This window comes from Dasypus novemcinctus, chromosome 17, assembly GCF_030445035.2.
Source record: "Dasypus novemcinctus isolate mDasNov1 chromosome 17, mDasNov1.1.hap2, whole genome shotgun sequence".
NCBI lineage: Eukaryota > Metazoa > Chordata > Mammalia > Cingulata > Dasypodidae > Dasypus > Dasypus novemcinctus.
Genome location: NC_080689.1, coordinates 27,874,555 through 27,890,990, shown reverse-complemented (window position 1 = coordinate 27,890,990; position 16,436 = coordinate 27,874,555). Strand labels below are relative to the sequence as shown.

At 38.6% G+C, this 16,436-nt stretch overlaps 1 pseudogene; it reads left to right on the top strand.

Annotated features, from left to right (window-relative positions):
• The first annotated feature begins 5,478 nt into the window (after window positions 1-5,478).
• LOC101419297 (small ribosomal subunit protein eS4-like) lies at window positions 5,479-14,734 on the top strand (annotated as a pseudogene).
• The last annotated feature ends 1,702 nt before the right edge of the window (window positions 14,735-16,436 follow it).

Sequence of the window (16,436 nt, the reverse complement as noted above, 5' to 3'; positions counted from 1 at the left end):
TTTCAGGTTGAAAACTAGCTGGGAGGAAGATGGGAGGAAGATAGTGCTGCTGGCAGCTGTAGAGAGAATATGGATAGTGGAAGGAAAGGAGGCAAGTATTGAGTCAACAAGCCTCACCAACCTCTGGATGTTGCCACATTGGCTGACTGGCTCTGAGAAATTACTGCCTTGGAAAACTGGGCCTAGAATTTTGGAGGGCAGCAAAATCAGCCACTACAAACTGGTAAAATGGTGCAATAACTGGCAGTTAGCTGTTGGAATAGAACTCTGGGGAAAACAGAATAGCAAAATCCTAGAAAAAGAAAAGTAGGTTTGGACTGTAAAGGGGGGACAGTTCATCATGAGTACTGATTGTCTCCACTTAAGAGGTAGAGTGACGCCAGGGTCTAGAGTTCGTGCTCTATGCCAAAGGCAATCAGAAAGGGTAGGTACCTCAGGAGAAAGAAGTATTGTAAGAGGCAGCAACTTTCATTGTTCTGGCAACCCACACTGCAACTTGGCTAACTCTCCAAGGTGTTTCAAGAGAGGACCAGCTGGAGAAATTTGCAATCTGAGGAAGGAGACTTGCCCCACCACCCATACTGACACTGAGGAAAAAAATGCTTTAGTATAAGACATCAATATTCTTTGAAAACTCCCGTGTGGAGTGGCAGAGCAGAGGATCAGGAAAAACTCTTTTAGGCTGTTGTCTTTAACACCTTCATGTGATTGAGTTCTTTATATAGTTTACAGTAGTCAAAACCCATAATTCAACATATTATCTTTCTGATATCTCAAGAGGTAGGGTAGATATTATTTCTTTTCTACAGATGAGAAAACTGAGACTCAGAGAATAAAGTTCCCCTTCACATCCTTTTTCCTACTGCTGGGTGTCTCTACCCCATTATACTGCCAACTGTACAACGGGGGATTTAATGCCTGGAGTATGGCTGAGCCCAAATGTGTGACATCTAAAATGTGGCAAGAAAAAGGACAAAAAGATCACTTAAATCTCCAAAAGCCTGCTTTTTTGAGAGCTATTAAATATCAGCCAAAGGGGGAAACTTTTCTCCCATATTTAGAGCCATATGTGGAATGACAATCACCTTCCTCTCATTCTCTGAGCTGTGTCCTCACCTTCTCCTGCCTTGATTTCATGCTCTCTTCACCTCTTCCTGACATGTGCAACCCCCCATGGGTAACTAGTATCAGGTATTAGACTTGTTCCAGCCCATAAGGGCTCCAGCTGAAGTTTCTGTCCTTTGTATTTCAGTGCTGCTATTGAGTCTTTTTCTGCCCTCTCATTTAGATTTTTTTTAAAGATTTTTTTTACTTATTTATTTCCCTTCCCCCTTCCTGCCCCCCCCCCCCCTTTTGTCTGCTTTCTGCGTCCGTCTGCTGCGTGTTCTTCTGTGTCCACTTGCATTCTTGTCAGCCGCACCTGGAATCTGTGTCTCTTTTTGTTCCATCATCTTGTTGTGTCAGCTCTCCGTGTGTGCGGCACCACTCCTGGGCAGGCTGCGCTTTATTTGTGTGGGGTGACTCTCCTTGAGGAGAGCACTCCTTGCGCATTGGGCTACAGTATGCAGGGACACCCCTGCATGGTGCAGCACTCCTTGCATGCATCAGCACTGCATGTGGGCTTGCTCACCACACAGGCTAGGAGGCCCTGGGTTTGAACCCTGGACCTCCTATGTGATAGGCAGATACTCTATTAGTTGAGCCAAACCTGCTTCCCTCATTTAGATTTCTAATGTTACCTATTAGATTCTTATATCTGCAGATTGCAGATTGCTGGGTCCCAATGCCCAAGTTTCTTATTCAGGACTTCTGGGACAGAGCTCAAGAATTTGCATTTTTAACAAGTTCCCAGGTGATACTGGAGACCATGCCTTGAACCACCACTCTGAGATACTGTTGGGAGCATCATGGGAGGGCTGCTCTTTATCCTCTTTATCTGAGTCTTGCCTGGTGATGTGCCTGGGAAGTTGAAGGGAAAGCAAATTTAAGCTGCAGAGCCTCAAACTCCCTGGGAAATCAAGTGCATATGTCAAAAATTTGTGTGTCCTGCCATGGCCCACTGGGTGGAATAGGGGAGAGTGTAGACTACAATGAAGACCCTGTCCATGTGGTATAGCAGTGCTCCAAAATGTATTCACCAGGTGCAGTGAATGTGCCACGTTGATGGAAGAGGTTGTTGATGTGGGAGGAGTGGGGGAGGGGGGGGTGGGTATATGGGAACCTCATATTTTTTGAATGTAACATTTAAAAGAAAATAAAGAAAAAATATATATGTTTGTCATCTACAATTGAAGTTACCAGGATAAATTCCTGAAAGAAGTAAATTTATATCTGGATACTTAAAATACTCACAAAGTGACATATATTAGCTATAAGTAAAGCTGCAAATGAAGGTGGAATAATTCCCTCCCAGCTCCACCCACCAATTTCTATAGCTCAAAAGTCTTGAGGGGCTGTGCTATAGTTCCCAATAACCACATACAATAACAGAAAGGTCACCTGCAATGCCTGCTCCTCTTCTCACCCATCAGAGTCATTCTTTAGATTAAGGAAGTGCCACTTAAATTACAAACATGTTGGCCAGTCAATCAATATAATGGCATAAGACACTCCAAGGTGCTGCTCCTCCACAGAATCTCAACTGGTAGAGCCATTTTCCTCAAAACTCCAGAAAAAAAAGTTAAAGGGTTGTAGTAACTGGGTGAGTACCAAATCAAGAAAATGCATCTTTTAAAACTATAGGAATGGGGAGTAGATATAGCTCAGTGGTTGAGTACCTGCTTTGCATGTATAAGGTTCTGGGTTCATTCCTTAGTACTTCCTTAAAAACAAAAACAAAAAACTGTAAGATATCCTCTAACCTTTTCCTTGCCCAGTGTGGAGCCAGGCTATGTTCCCACTGTGATCTCTGGATCTTCTCCAGAAGAGAGCAGAGTAACTCGTATTCCCATACTGAGGTTCCTGTATATCCCTGTCAGTCTACCTGGTGGCAGCCTAAAGAACTTTTACTCATCCTTCCAGGACTTGCACTGCAGGTAGAAGTAGCTTGCAGACAGCTAAAAGCAGTGTTATAAACAATTAAGTCAGAGCAGACTGGGGCAAAGGATTACTGGCTTTAAGATATACAATTGAGCACTCTGGAGGAGAACAAGGTCTATCTCATAAGGAGTGGAGGGGACATTTGGATTCCTATAAATGGGGGAATTCCTAAGGCCACAAGTCCAGGATAAGACAAAGTCTCAGAAAAGAGAAAGAGGACCTGCATTTCACTTTTGCATTGGGCTAAATTTCTGTATAGGAGGGATAACTCTAAAGGAAATCACCAGCCAATACAGAGCCAATTTGCAAAGACTTTAAATGTTTTTTTATATTTTTGCACCAGTTTGTTTGCTTTTGTTAACTCCTGGCACTCAAGGAAATCTCTCTTATCTCACTAGCTGGATACAAATTTAAGGAACAGACAGCTCAGGGGCTAAACCCTCGAGTTAACACATTAAAATATTAAATGTATGGTGTGCAAGAGAATATTACAATACAAACAATACAATACATGAAATTATGGCCCATCCACAAAAACAAGACAAAACTTCAGAAACTATCAGTGAACAAGACCAGACTTTGGACATACTAAGCAAAGATTTAAAAAAAAAAAAATCTTTGATGTGCTCAAGCAGAAAAAGAAGAATATGGAGAAAGAACTAAACAATATCAGGAAAATAATGCATGAGCAATATGAGAACTTCAATAAAGATATAAAAATTTTAAAAAGGAACGAAACAGACATACTAGAGTGACTGCCACAATAATTGAAGTGAAAAAATCCTTAGAGGGTTTGACCAGCAGATTGGAGCTAATAGAAAAAAGAATCAGTGAACTTGAAGACAAAATAATTGAAATGATTGAGGTTGAGGAGCAAAAAGGAAAAAAGTAAATGAAGCATAAGAGACCTGTGGGACATCATCAAGTATACCAATATACACATTATGAGAGTGCCAGAAGGAGAATAAAGAGAAAAAAGGGCAAAAGTAATATTCAAAGGAATTGTGGCAGCAAACTTCCCAAATTTAATGAAAGACATGGTTATACACATTCAAAAATCAATCTCAATGAACCTAAACCAGATAAACTTGAAGAGAACCACACTCAGACACATAGTAGTCAAACTAATGCCAAGGACCAAGAGAGTTCTCAAAGCTGCAAGAGGAAAAGAATGTGTTATGTACAAGGGAGCCCAAGTAAGACTACCTGTCTATTTCTCATCAGAAACCATGGAGGCAAGAAGGCAATGGGACAAAATAATTAATGTGCTGAAAGAAAATAATTGCAGGCCTAGACTTTTACATCTGTTGAGACTAAATTTCAAAAATAAGGCAGAGATTAAGACATTCTCAGATAAACAAAAACTGAGGAAGTTTGTCCCTACTAGATCTGCCCTATAAGTAATGCAAAAGGGAGTTCTTCAAACTGAAATGAAAGGACACTAGGCAGTGGATTGAAGTAGCATTGAGAAATAAAGATCTCAGGTAAAGGTAACCATATGGGTAATTATAAATGCTTTTACTATTGTATTGAAATTTTGATCTATAACTCCATTTTTTCCTTCTTACAGGTTCTAAACTGCAAATGCATAAAAAGCAATGATGATAAAGTTTTGGTTTTGGACATATAATGTATAAAGATAAAATTTGTAAGAAGTACATTAAAAAGGTGGAGGGACAGAGGGGCATAGAAATAGTGTTTGTGTATGTTTTTGAAGTTAAGCTGGTGTTTTAGTTTCCTGGATACTAAAACAAATACCATGCAATGGATTGGCTTAAACATTAGACATTTATTGGCTTACAGTTTTGAGGCTAGGGAAGTCCAAAACCAAGGCATCACCAAGGTGGTTCTTTCTCACAGAAGACTGTGGTATTCTGGAGTTGGCTCCTGGCCATCCTTAGTCCTGACTTTTCTGTCACGTGGTAGTGCATATGGCAGCATCTTCTCCTTTCTCTTCTGGGTTCCACTGACTTCCAGTTTCTCATGGCACCCTGTGGCTTGTTGAATTTCATTCTGCTTATGAAGTTCCCCAGTAGTAGGATTAGGACCAATCCTAGTTCACTTAACAGAAAACTTCCTGTTTACAATGGGTTCACACCCACAGGAATGGATTATACTTAAGAACATATTTTCACCATAGTTGGTATCAAAGCAAGCATGATTGCTATAGGTTTTGGATATTAAATATAAGTTCCATGGTATCCAAAAGAATATATCTGAAAAATACATACAGAGGGGAAGAGAAAGAACTCAAAATATACACTACAGACCACCAAATACCGAAGTACAGAAGAATTGAGGGACAAAAAAATATAAGACTTACAAAGACCAAATAGCAAACGAGCAGAAGAAAGTAGTCCATTATCAGTAGTTACTTTAAATGTCAATGAATTACATTTCCCAGTCAAAAGATAGAGGTTTGCAGCTGGATAAAAAAGCATGACCAAACTTCATGCTGTCTACAAGAAAATCACCTTAAATTCAAAAACACAAGTAGGTTGAAAGTGAAAGAATGGAAAATTTTTATATACCATGCAGTAATAACCAAAGGAGAGCTGGGGTAGCTATACTATATCAGATAAAATAGACTTTAAGTCAAAAATTTTTACTAGGGACAAAAAAGGACACTATATACTGATAAAGGTGTCAGTTCAATAGGGAGACATAAAAACTGTAAATGGATTTATGCTAATGGTAGAGCCCCAAAATACATAAAGCAAATATTAACAATTTGAAGGGAGAAATAGATGGTTCAACTTTAATAGTAGGAGACTTCAATACACCACTTTCAATAATGAAGAGAACATCCAGACAGAAGATCAATAAGTAAATAGAGGACTTGAACAATACTATAAACTAACAGGACATAACAGACATATATAGAACACTTCACCCAAAAAAACAGCAGAATACATATTTTTCTCTAGTACAAATAGTTCATTCTACAGGATAGATCATATGTTAAGTCACAAAACAAGTCTCATTAAATGTTAAAATATTGAAATCATGCAATATATCTTCCCCAATCATAATGGAATGAAGCAAGAAATCAATAACAGAGGGAGAAATTGGAAAATTCACAAATATGTAGAAATTAAACAATACATTTTTAAGCAACCAATGGGTCAAAGAGGAAATCACAAAAGAAATTAGGAAATATCATCAGGTAAATGAAAATGAAAATACAATATACCAAAACATGGGATTATGGGATGCAGCAAAGGCAGTGCTGGGAGGGAAATTTATAGCTCTAAAAGCTTACATTAAACAAGAAGAAAGTTCTCAAAAGAAAGATTTAACCTCATAACAGAAAGATCTAGAAAAACAGGAGCAAATGAAACTGAAAGCAAGCGGAAGGAAATAACAAAGACTAGAGATAAATGAAATAGAGAAGAAAAAATAGAATCAACACAAGCAAAAGTTGGTTAAATTTTTTAAAATTAAAAAACGCTCATAGGACTTAAAACACAGTGTAACCTAATGTAAGCTATGAACTCTAGTTCATAGTATAATTATAATAGAACTGTTTCACTGATTGTAACCAAGTTACTACATCAATGCAAACTGCAAATAATAGGGAAAACTCTGGAGGAAGGAGTGTGTGGGAACTCTATTTTCTGCATGATTTTTCTGTAAACCTATAATTTCTCTAATAAAAAATAAGGTTTAAAAAATGCAAACACATTTAGGAGGTCTTAAAGCAACTAGAGGCTGTGAGTGTGGTAGTGAGGACTGCAGGGCTTGGAGTCAGGCTGCCTGATTAAAATTTCTACTCATCAAGGTACAAGCAATTATGACCATGGGCAAATCACTCAACCTCTCTGTGCCTAAGTTCCATCTTTCAAAAGAGGCTAGGCACACACAGCGAATGGATACAGAGAGCAGACAACTGGGGGGAAGGAGAGAGAAATAAAAAAATCTTTACAAAATAAAAAAAGAGGCTAGGAATACTATCTCCTTCCCAGGTTGGTTATCTAGATATAATAAACTAATCCAATTGCTGGCACATATGAAACTCTCACATGTGCTGTTGGTTTCGTCCCAGTATTTTCCATGAACATCTTAGCATGAATTCCTTTACCAGGTAAACAGCCTGCCAATGAGTAAAGCAGGAATTACAAAATTATTGGGAATTGTGTTATGGGTTCATGGCGTTGGAGAATTACCTTAGGAGAGCAGGGCATGGAAGAGGCACACAGAAGAAAGGACACAAAAGGAAGACAAATGATGGTGAAATAGGAAATGCAGGGATACCAAAGGTTAAATACTTATGCCACAATTTTGCTGATGGCTGAAAGAAAGGGCTCCTATGTTATGAATTAAACCAAATGATCCTGGTATGTGTTTGTTTATGCTTTTCTTTCTGGAATTGAAGATCGATCCATATCAACTAAATTCAACAGGAGGAGTTCTTGGATGTCTTTCCCTCCAAATAACATTTAGATGAGTTAAGTGTAAATGAGTATGAAACAGATGGATTAAATTGCCATTTGAAGTACACAGGGGGTTGAGAAGTAAATGAAAAAGGCAGTTAGCAAAATAAATCCTGAGTTAACCGAATCTAAAACACTTGAAAAGGTATTTGCAATGTGGTATATACCTGGATGCAGCTGCAGACCTCCAGACCCTGAACCCTCTGTTCTCTCTGTCACTGATTTTCCAGAGTCTCCGTCTTCTACCCATATCCCTTTGCATTCACCAAGAGCCACAAAGACAAGCAGCATTAGCTCATTTTCATCATGAGAAAAAAATTGCAATTATTTTATTATGCCTTTAACATTGAAGCTGCTTTAGAAATTCTCTATTTTTGAAACTGGCCTTCCAGGCTTACTTGTATTTTTTGCTCTTGAAAAGAGCAATAACAGGAGAACAAAGCTAATGACCTATGGATTGAAATCCATAGTGGCTGAATTTATTTGTGTAATCGGCAGGTGTATATCAAACACCTGTAATGTGTGTTGCATAGATGGATGAATGAATGAATGAATGAATGAGTGGATGAATGAGTCAGCTATTGTGTCCTAATTCAGATAGTGGTTGACATCGATATGAAATGACATGCCCTCAAAGACATTTTGCTTTAGAAGGGAGATGAAGAATGTACACAAAGATCAGGACAAAATGAATGAAATGTTTCCACATTAATGGCCAAAGGGCTACAGGAGTTTAGCAACCAGAGTCACAGAGAGAAACAAACTTAATTAGAAATTAGGAAAGAGATCAGAATCCTTGTTCTAGCTTTACCACTAAGTGTTTCCTAATGGCACATCACTCTGGGCCTCTGTTTCCCTACCTGAGATGGTTAAACTAGATTATTTTAATTTTTTTGTAAATGAGCCTTAACACAGAAGTCCCATATATTAAATAGGTAAGAAAAGAGCTTTCCCAGGAGAGGTTGGGTTGAATCCCCACTTACCATGTCACCCAAGACTGATGAAAGAAACACCTCTGGACTAGATGCTTGAAGATTCCATCAATTCTGAAATTTTAGCCTACAAAATCATTCCCAGACAGGATAAACAAAAGAGATGTCTTCAAAGGAGAAGGAGATCCCTGGCCAACAGTTAAGGAATCCCAAGGCAGGAACACTTCCTCCTGGCAGAAATCTCCATGTGTCTCATATGTCCTGCAGTGATAAGCTCTTCCATTCTCAGGGGGCAAGGTAAATAGGAGGGTTATTGGCTTTGGAGTCCAGTGGCTGAGTTCAAATCTTGATTCTGCTGTTACTATGACTATATGACTTTGGACAATCACTTCATTTCTCTGCATCTAAATTTCTATGCCTTTAAATGGTTTAAATGATCCCTAGGCAGGGTTGTTGTATTTAAGTGAACAGTATATTTTAACAAGCCTGATTCAGCATTTGTATTGGCTTTCTTCCCTTGTTATTTTTATTTTGTTTTTGTTTTTTTTAGCAAATAAATATCAGTACAGTTTGTCCTTTATATTTAATGGATTTTGCTGTTATATCCAAACTACATTACCTGTTTTTCTTGTAATGACCAACAGCCATGATAAATGGGTTCATAATAGAGCATAAAAAACTCATTTTTCCATCTGAGTAATGAACTCATAACAATGACATCATGGTACAATGATTCCATAGATCACAGCCATCATTGTTTCCTCTACTGCAATATTGCCTTCCCCTGACGTACAGAAGCAGATGAGAATTAGACAGATATACTCCAAATTTCATCAAAATACTCTGGTTTCTTACAATCTCCACCTTTTTTTTTTTTCTCTTCATATTCATGTTCCCAAGGAAAGATCAAACTAACTTGCATAAATCTTGGTACTGAGAAGATTTCTGTCCCTGAATTCTTGTCTCCTTTCCTATTCTGGGAAGCTGGGTGAAACAATCCATGAATGAACCTAAAATTACCTTCACTTCTAACTTGTGAGTTAAAAGCTTCCCAGACAAAACTCTGCTTCCACATGAAAGGTGCTCATCCATTGATAACACCACGATCAGCAGTAGCTAAGACAATTATTTTAGTGGTCCTCTGTAGGTTCATTTACCTAGCATTCCTTTTATTGCCCTTTATAATGCAATTTCCCTCCCAACTTTCACATGATCAAAGGGTTTCTATTTTTCATCATTATCTGAAAATTTTTTGGCCATAATTTCTTTAAATAGCTTACTGCCCCCTACTGCTAAGACTTTAATTTAATGTATGTTAGAACTCTGGATATTATTCCACAGGTCACTGAGGTTCTGTTCATACTTATCACAGCTCTTTAAAAGTCCTTCTTTGCTAATTCTATCGTCTCTGTCATTTCTGAGTATGTTTCTGTTGTCTGATTTTTCTCCTGGTTATGGTCATGTTTTCCTGCTGTCTCATACATCAAATAATTTATGATCAGATGCTAGATATTCTGAAGGTCACATTGTGAATGTCTAGATTTTGTTTACTTCCTTAAAAACAGTTCTGCTTTGTTCTGGAAGGCAATTAGCTTATTGTGGATTATAAAATCATTTTGAGCCTTGTTATAAAGCTTTGTTAGAATGGGTTTATATAGGCACTGAGGAGTTTTCAGCTTATAGTTCCCTTGTAAGTTGTTCTGTCCCCAGAACTTGTTCTTTTCCTGCCTTTGTTGAGTTTCACCTACACATTTGCAGATTTGTATTTTTCCAAGGAATTGAGGGAATCCCTACGCAGAGTTATATAATATTCTGGATAGCTTCCTCCTCGCCAGAATTTCTGCCCACAAATTATAGCCACCTTAGTCACTCTAAACTAATTTCTGTCTTCTCAATTCAGCAAAATTAGCTCTGCTTGAGTTCCCTCTGTCTTTACACAGTCCATAAATTGCTCCGGGCAGTAAGCTGGGATGATATATTGCTCACCTTGTTTGTTTCCCATTTCTCAGGATCCACAGTATTGTGCTGCCTATTTTCAAATGTTTAGAAACAGTTATTTCATATTTTTTGTCCAGTTTTCAAATTTTTTACAGTGCAAGGGCTGGTCAAGTACCAGTTACTCCATCATGACCAGAAGAAAAGCAAAAGATACTACTTTTGTAAGTCTACTATGGACCTTTTGCTTTGTATTCATTATCTTTATTCTTTGCAACTCCTGTTGAAGGGTTGGTATTCTGTTCTCATTTTAGGTACAAAAGATCAGAAGTCTGAAAAATCATTTCACTTGCCCCAGATCATTTAGCTACTACCCACACATCTATGGCCAACTGATTTTTGACAAGTGTATCAGTCCACTCAATGGGGAAGGAATAGTCTCATCAACAAATGGTGTTGGTTAAACTGGATATCCACATACAAGCAAATAAATTAGATCCCTACCTCACAACATATTAGAAAAATAACTCAAAATGGATGAACAACCCCCCTCCCCCAAAAAAAGAACTAAACTCATAAAACTCTTAGAAGGAGACATAGGGGAAAATCTACAGGAATTGTATTAGACAATGATTCTTAGATCATTCCTCTTGTACATCTATAGCTATTCTAGTTTTATAATTACATTTCTCCTCCTACCATAATCCTTTTCTACTGATGTTTTAAGATGACTCTTTCTCACATGGGGAAATAGTAGCCCTGGGGTTATGACAGAGGACAAACAGGTATAATTTCCTGCAGATTAAATTGTATTCAATAGTAAGTGTTTTTAAAGATTACTTTTTAAAATTTTTGAAACAAATGAATATCTATTATGGAGTAGAATTTATAAGCAACATGAAAATTTAAGATAAAATTGAAGACTTTAGAGAAATAATGCTTTTGCCAGTAGACTGCTTTGGGATATTTCCCCAGAACACCAGAAGTATACCAGATGTGTAAGTTCACTCTTCTTTGCTAGGGGCAAAAACTTTTGAGAAGCATATAGGTCTGAAGATGTATGAAGAGCATTAGGGAGGATAAGAAGGTTGGTAAGAGAGTCTGAGAATAAAATGGTGTCCATTCTTCAACTATAGGATGCAGGGCCATTTCACCTCTCAATATTTTCTGGTCTGTAATGGTTTTATTTTATATCATAGTGTAGCCTGACTGCATTTATGAAGGAAGACCTTATCTTACCCTTCCTTCCTCCCTCTACTACAGTGACTCTAAAATTGTGCATCTATAAGAATCACTAAGGGAACTTTTGAACATCTAGACTCCTAGTCCATACTTCTTCAAAGAGTCAGATTCTATAGTCTGAAGTAGGATTCAGGAATCTGCATTCCTATCAAGTCTCCCAGGTGATCCTGATGGTCTTCTGACTATACAAGGAACCACAGGACCATTTTATCTCCCAGGTGTTGCCCAGGACTCCTCCCCAAGCCTAGGGAGGATATGAAACGTACCAGTATTTCTCATTAGTGGCCAAGTAGGTACAGGAAAATCAACCAAGATAAAGGAAAACTCATTTAAGTCGTATTTTCTAGCCTAATTATTTTATTTGACCAAGCAAAAATCAATTCATTAATGCTATAAACATTCATGAATGATCTATGAACTTGGAACTGAGGCTAAAAAAATCATGATCATACATTCCCTTAACTCAAGCAGTTCACACACTAGGGAAAAAACAGATATGTAAGCAGTTAAGTTATGACATACATCTGATAAGTACAATTCCAGAGAGAGGAAGAGGGTAAAGGGAGTACAAAACAGCTTTTATTGACTGTCCCCAAGCAGTCAGTAAAAGCTACATTAAGTCTTTAACATTTAGGCTAGGAGTTGAAGGATAAGAACAGTTAATCAGCTAAACTAGGGGCAAAGAACATGTGCAAAGTGTTTTGTTATGATCCATCTGTCCTATTCGTGGAATGGCCAGAAATTCAATGTGGTGAAGGACTAAGAGATGAGATGTGGGGAGAAAAGCCCTTCATTTCAACCTCTAACACGTGGATTGACCAAGAGCTAAAGAGAAGAGTGTTATGTGGTAAGGAGGGAAAGGGCGTAAGGATAAAGAGGAAGAGGATTGCTTAAATCCCAATGAAACACAACCAGGAGCCGTCTCAATGCCTCTCCAGAGCCAGAGAGTGTTTAAATGCCCAGAAAATTGTACCCAGATGTTTTGACATGGGGACCTCATTTCCCATGAAGTCAATTAGATGCATTTGGTGTTTATACATAGAGTTCTGGTCTCTGCCAGATTATTAAGCACTCCAAAGGGATGTGTTATTCAACCCTGTCATGTCTCCCCAGTGTAATTGTCATGTATGTGTCTGGAGTTAATTGATGCTTGCTCACATTTTAATAATTAGTCAGGTGGTGGTAATAAAAACTGAACAGAAAAACCTGGGCTGAGTTTCATTTAATGACTGTTTGGATCATGAAAATTAATAGCAGAAGAGTCTAAGCACAACCTGCTTTGAATTTGGGCGTTGAAGTAGAGGAGGGCTGAGGTAGGTCTGTGATTTCCTCAGCTGTGTCTCCAATTGAGTGGGGGGGAGGGGTGTGGATGGGGAGATAGTGCTGAGTTGAGTTTGAGATTGTTTTAACTCCCAGGACAAAGATATTGTAATGATCAGTAAAGGAGATAAAATTCATCTTTAGAACACTGCCTTCTCCTTTCCTTCATCCTTTCATACTCTTGACACTTCTTCCCTCAAAGTATTTTCATGTGACCCCATTTTTCCCATTCCCCACTAGAAAATTGCACCAAGACCTGTCTGACTGGGAGGACCCCCTGAGAACTACCTTGACATACCATGGCCAGTAGGAAAGGTAAATGGGGAGCTCCAGCAAATGTATCTGTGGTAGAACCACAGATAGTTCTACCAAAGGCCCAGAAACCTCTGCAATAAAGGTTTGCATCACTCCATTAGACAAAGAAATCCCATCAGTTGAGGCTTTGGCTAAAGTCAAGGAGAACATAGAATGAGTAATATCACAGTGAATTCGTTTATATTATCTATAGCCTTCCAGGTAGTTGGGAAATAATTATTTTAGCTTCTGCATGCATTTTTATTACTTGCTGGTTTATCTTTACCACTGAAGCCTGGACCTCTCTAGTGAACACCAGACTTCTCTATCTAGCTGACTTCTTGATCTGTGCACTTAGAAGTCTAAAAGGCATCTTTTAAAGCACAGACTCTTTATTTGCCCCCTACCCCTTGCCTGCTCTTTGCCAATCTTCTCCATCTCAATCAATGTCCACGTCCAAGTTTCCACTTGTACTGGTCCCAACCATGACATCAGCCTTTGCTCTTCTCTTTTTCTCACATGCATATTTAATCCATTAAGCAAATACACTTGGCATTCTATGAAAGTTGAAAGTCTACTTAGTTCTCATCATCTCTACTACTATCTCCTGGTCAAAGTCACTATCATTTCCCTTCTGGATTACTGAAATTGCTTCCTAACTAATCTCCCTCCTTTTAGCCTTTTCTGGAGAGTCAACTTCCCATATATCACCCAGAGCAACCCATTTAAAAATATATATAATCCTTCCTTCTCAGCATTTTACCATCGCATAGGGCCCTAAGAAGCACTAAAAGCATGTTGCAGCACCTAAGCACCGGATGCTCAACAAACTATCCCTGTTTTTGCACCTCACCCATCAATAGGTCCCCACAAGCTAAGGGAGTGTCTCCCTCTCATAATATTCCTCAGGAATAGACTCAAGTATGCATTGACCACAGATGAGGTAAAGAAAATATGTATGCAGTGCTTCATCAGAATTGACAGCAAGATTTGAACTGATGTCACATACCCTGTTGGGTTCATGGATGTCATTAGCATCAAAAAGACAGGTGAGCATTTCCTACACCAATGGCCATTTCACTATTCACTGTATCACAGCTGAAGAGGCAAAGTACAAGTTGTGCAAAGTAAGGAAGGTATCTCTGGGTTCAAAGGGAATCCCACACCTGGTGACTCATGATGCTCACATCCTTGGCTACCCAGATCTTTTTGTCAAGGTGAATGACACAATACAGATTGAGTTAGGCACTAGCAAGATAACTGACTTTATCAAATTTGACCCAGGCAATGCATGCATGGTGATCAGTGGGGCCAACCTCAGCCGTGTTGGTGTGATCACCAACAGAGAAAGACACCCTGGTTCTTTTGATGTAATGCAAGTGAAGGATGCCAATGGCAACAGCTTTGCCACAAGGCTTTCCAACATTTTGTCATCGGCAAAGGTAATAAACCTTGGATTTCCTGCCCAGGGAAAAAGGAATTCGACTTACCATTGCTGAAGAGAGAGATAAAATATATTCTTATTGTTTCTCTGTTTAAAACCCTCCAATACCTTCTGAAGCATTCAGAAAAAATTAAAGTGCTTCCAACATCTTACATGATTAGGTTGCCCCTCAATTGGGTGACTAAATTCTACCACTCTCCCTCCTGCCCTCTTTGCTCCAGCCACACTGACCTCCTTGCTCTTCCTTGAACAAGCCAAGCAAAGTCATGCCTCAGGGCTTTGTTTTGCCCTCTGCCTGAAAGTCTCTTCCCCAGATATCCTCAGGACTCCTTCCTCTCTCCTTCTCAACTATACTGCCATAGCAACTTCACAGTGAGTCCTTCCCTGATTGCCCTATTTAAATAGCAAGGCACCTTTCCTGTTCCATTTTATAGCACTTATCACTTATCACCATCTAACTTACTCTATTTCTTTTATTTATGTATTATCTGTCTCCCAAAAATAAAATAATATCTATAGAGGGCAGAGATTTTCGTCTCTTTTGTAAACCACAGCAATGAGTAGATAGTCAATAGTCTTCTTTTAAATGATTGAATATATATCGCCAATGCTCTCCAACCAAGGCTGGCAGGAGCATACCTGTGGTTGAACAAGTTGACTTTATCACTCTTTGCAGCAACAGAGAAAGTGCACCATGGAGAATTGTGGGGCGTCTTGGTAAGAGAGTGCTACAAATGACTTTTTACAGGATTTGCGCTTGTGCAAAGCAATTTTGGAGACAGTTTAAGGAAGGAGGGCTTTGCTGTGGATTTGATGCTATTAGGAAGCAGGGTTAATTCTGTTTGGATAGCTTAATAAATCTTATGTAAAAGGAGGCAAGACTATACCCAGATTAAAACTGTAATGGAAAAGAAGTAGTAGTCACTTGTATTACCTATTTTTAATCATTTTTGTGTATTGGGCAATGTTCATGCTTTGTCTATATTCAGATTTGATTATAGAATGGTCTTGTATTTGTTTCAATCCATTATAGTCATAGGAAGATCTTGTCAAATGCTGATGCTCCATGAAATTGTTTATGTTGAATAGGAGAATCTCAAAGCCTACCTGATAATGCCAAGTCAATTTCTGGATGTCAGGGGTTGCTTTTCTCTTTACACACACATGTGCAAGCATCCATATACTTTATATATATATATATATAAGGTTTCCTACTCTTTTCTATTCCATTCACATATTAATAACATAACCTATTGTGGAGGGTGGTAAACTTACTATTTAATGCACATAGGTTACAGCCATTGCTATGGGGTCACAATAAAATTGGAGGAAGAATGAACACTTTCCAGAGATCCTGGACATAAGGCCAGATTTATTAAGAAGGCTTGGTGTTGAGTTGCTTTCTTTATGAGGGGCATATGGTTTGGTGCATAAGTGAGATTACTCTGCATATGAAGAGTCCTCAATCTTCAGGACAAAAATAGAGGGTCCAGATATTTCCATTGGCAGCCCCTGCTTTCAGGCTAAGAAATAATTTTATTGAACTCTTACTGTATGCCAGCCACTGTTCTAAGCATTTCACATGTGTTGACACATTTGATCTTCACAACAACTTCATGAAGTCAGCATTATAATTATCCTCACAACTCCAAATGAGAAAACTGAAGCAGAGGGAGGTTAGTCATCTTGCCTAGGACTTCAGGTATTCTCTGGTTACTGGCTTTAACAAGGCCTGACTAGTTGCCTCTTTCTTTCATCCAGAGAACCACCAGTGTTCTTCCAATAATTTATTCTTGT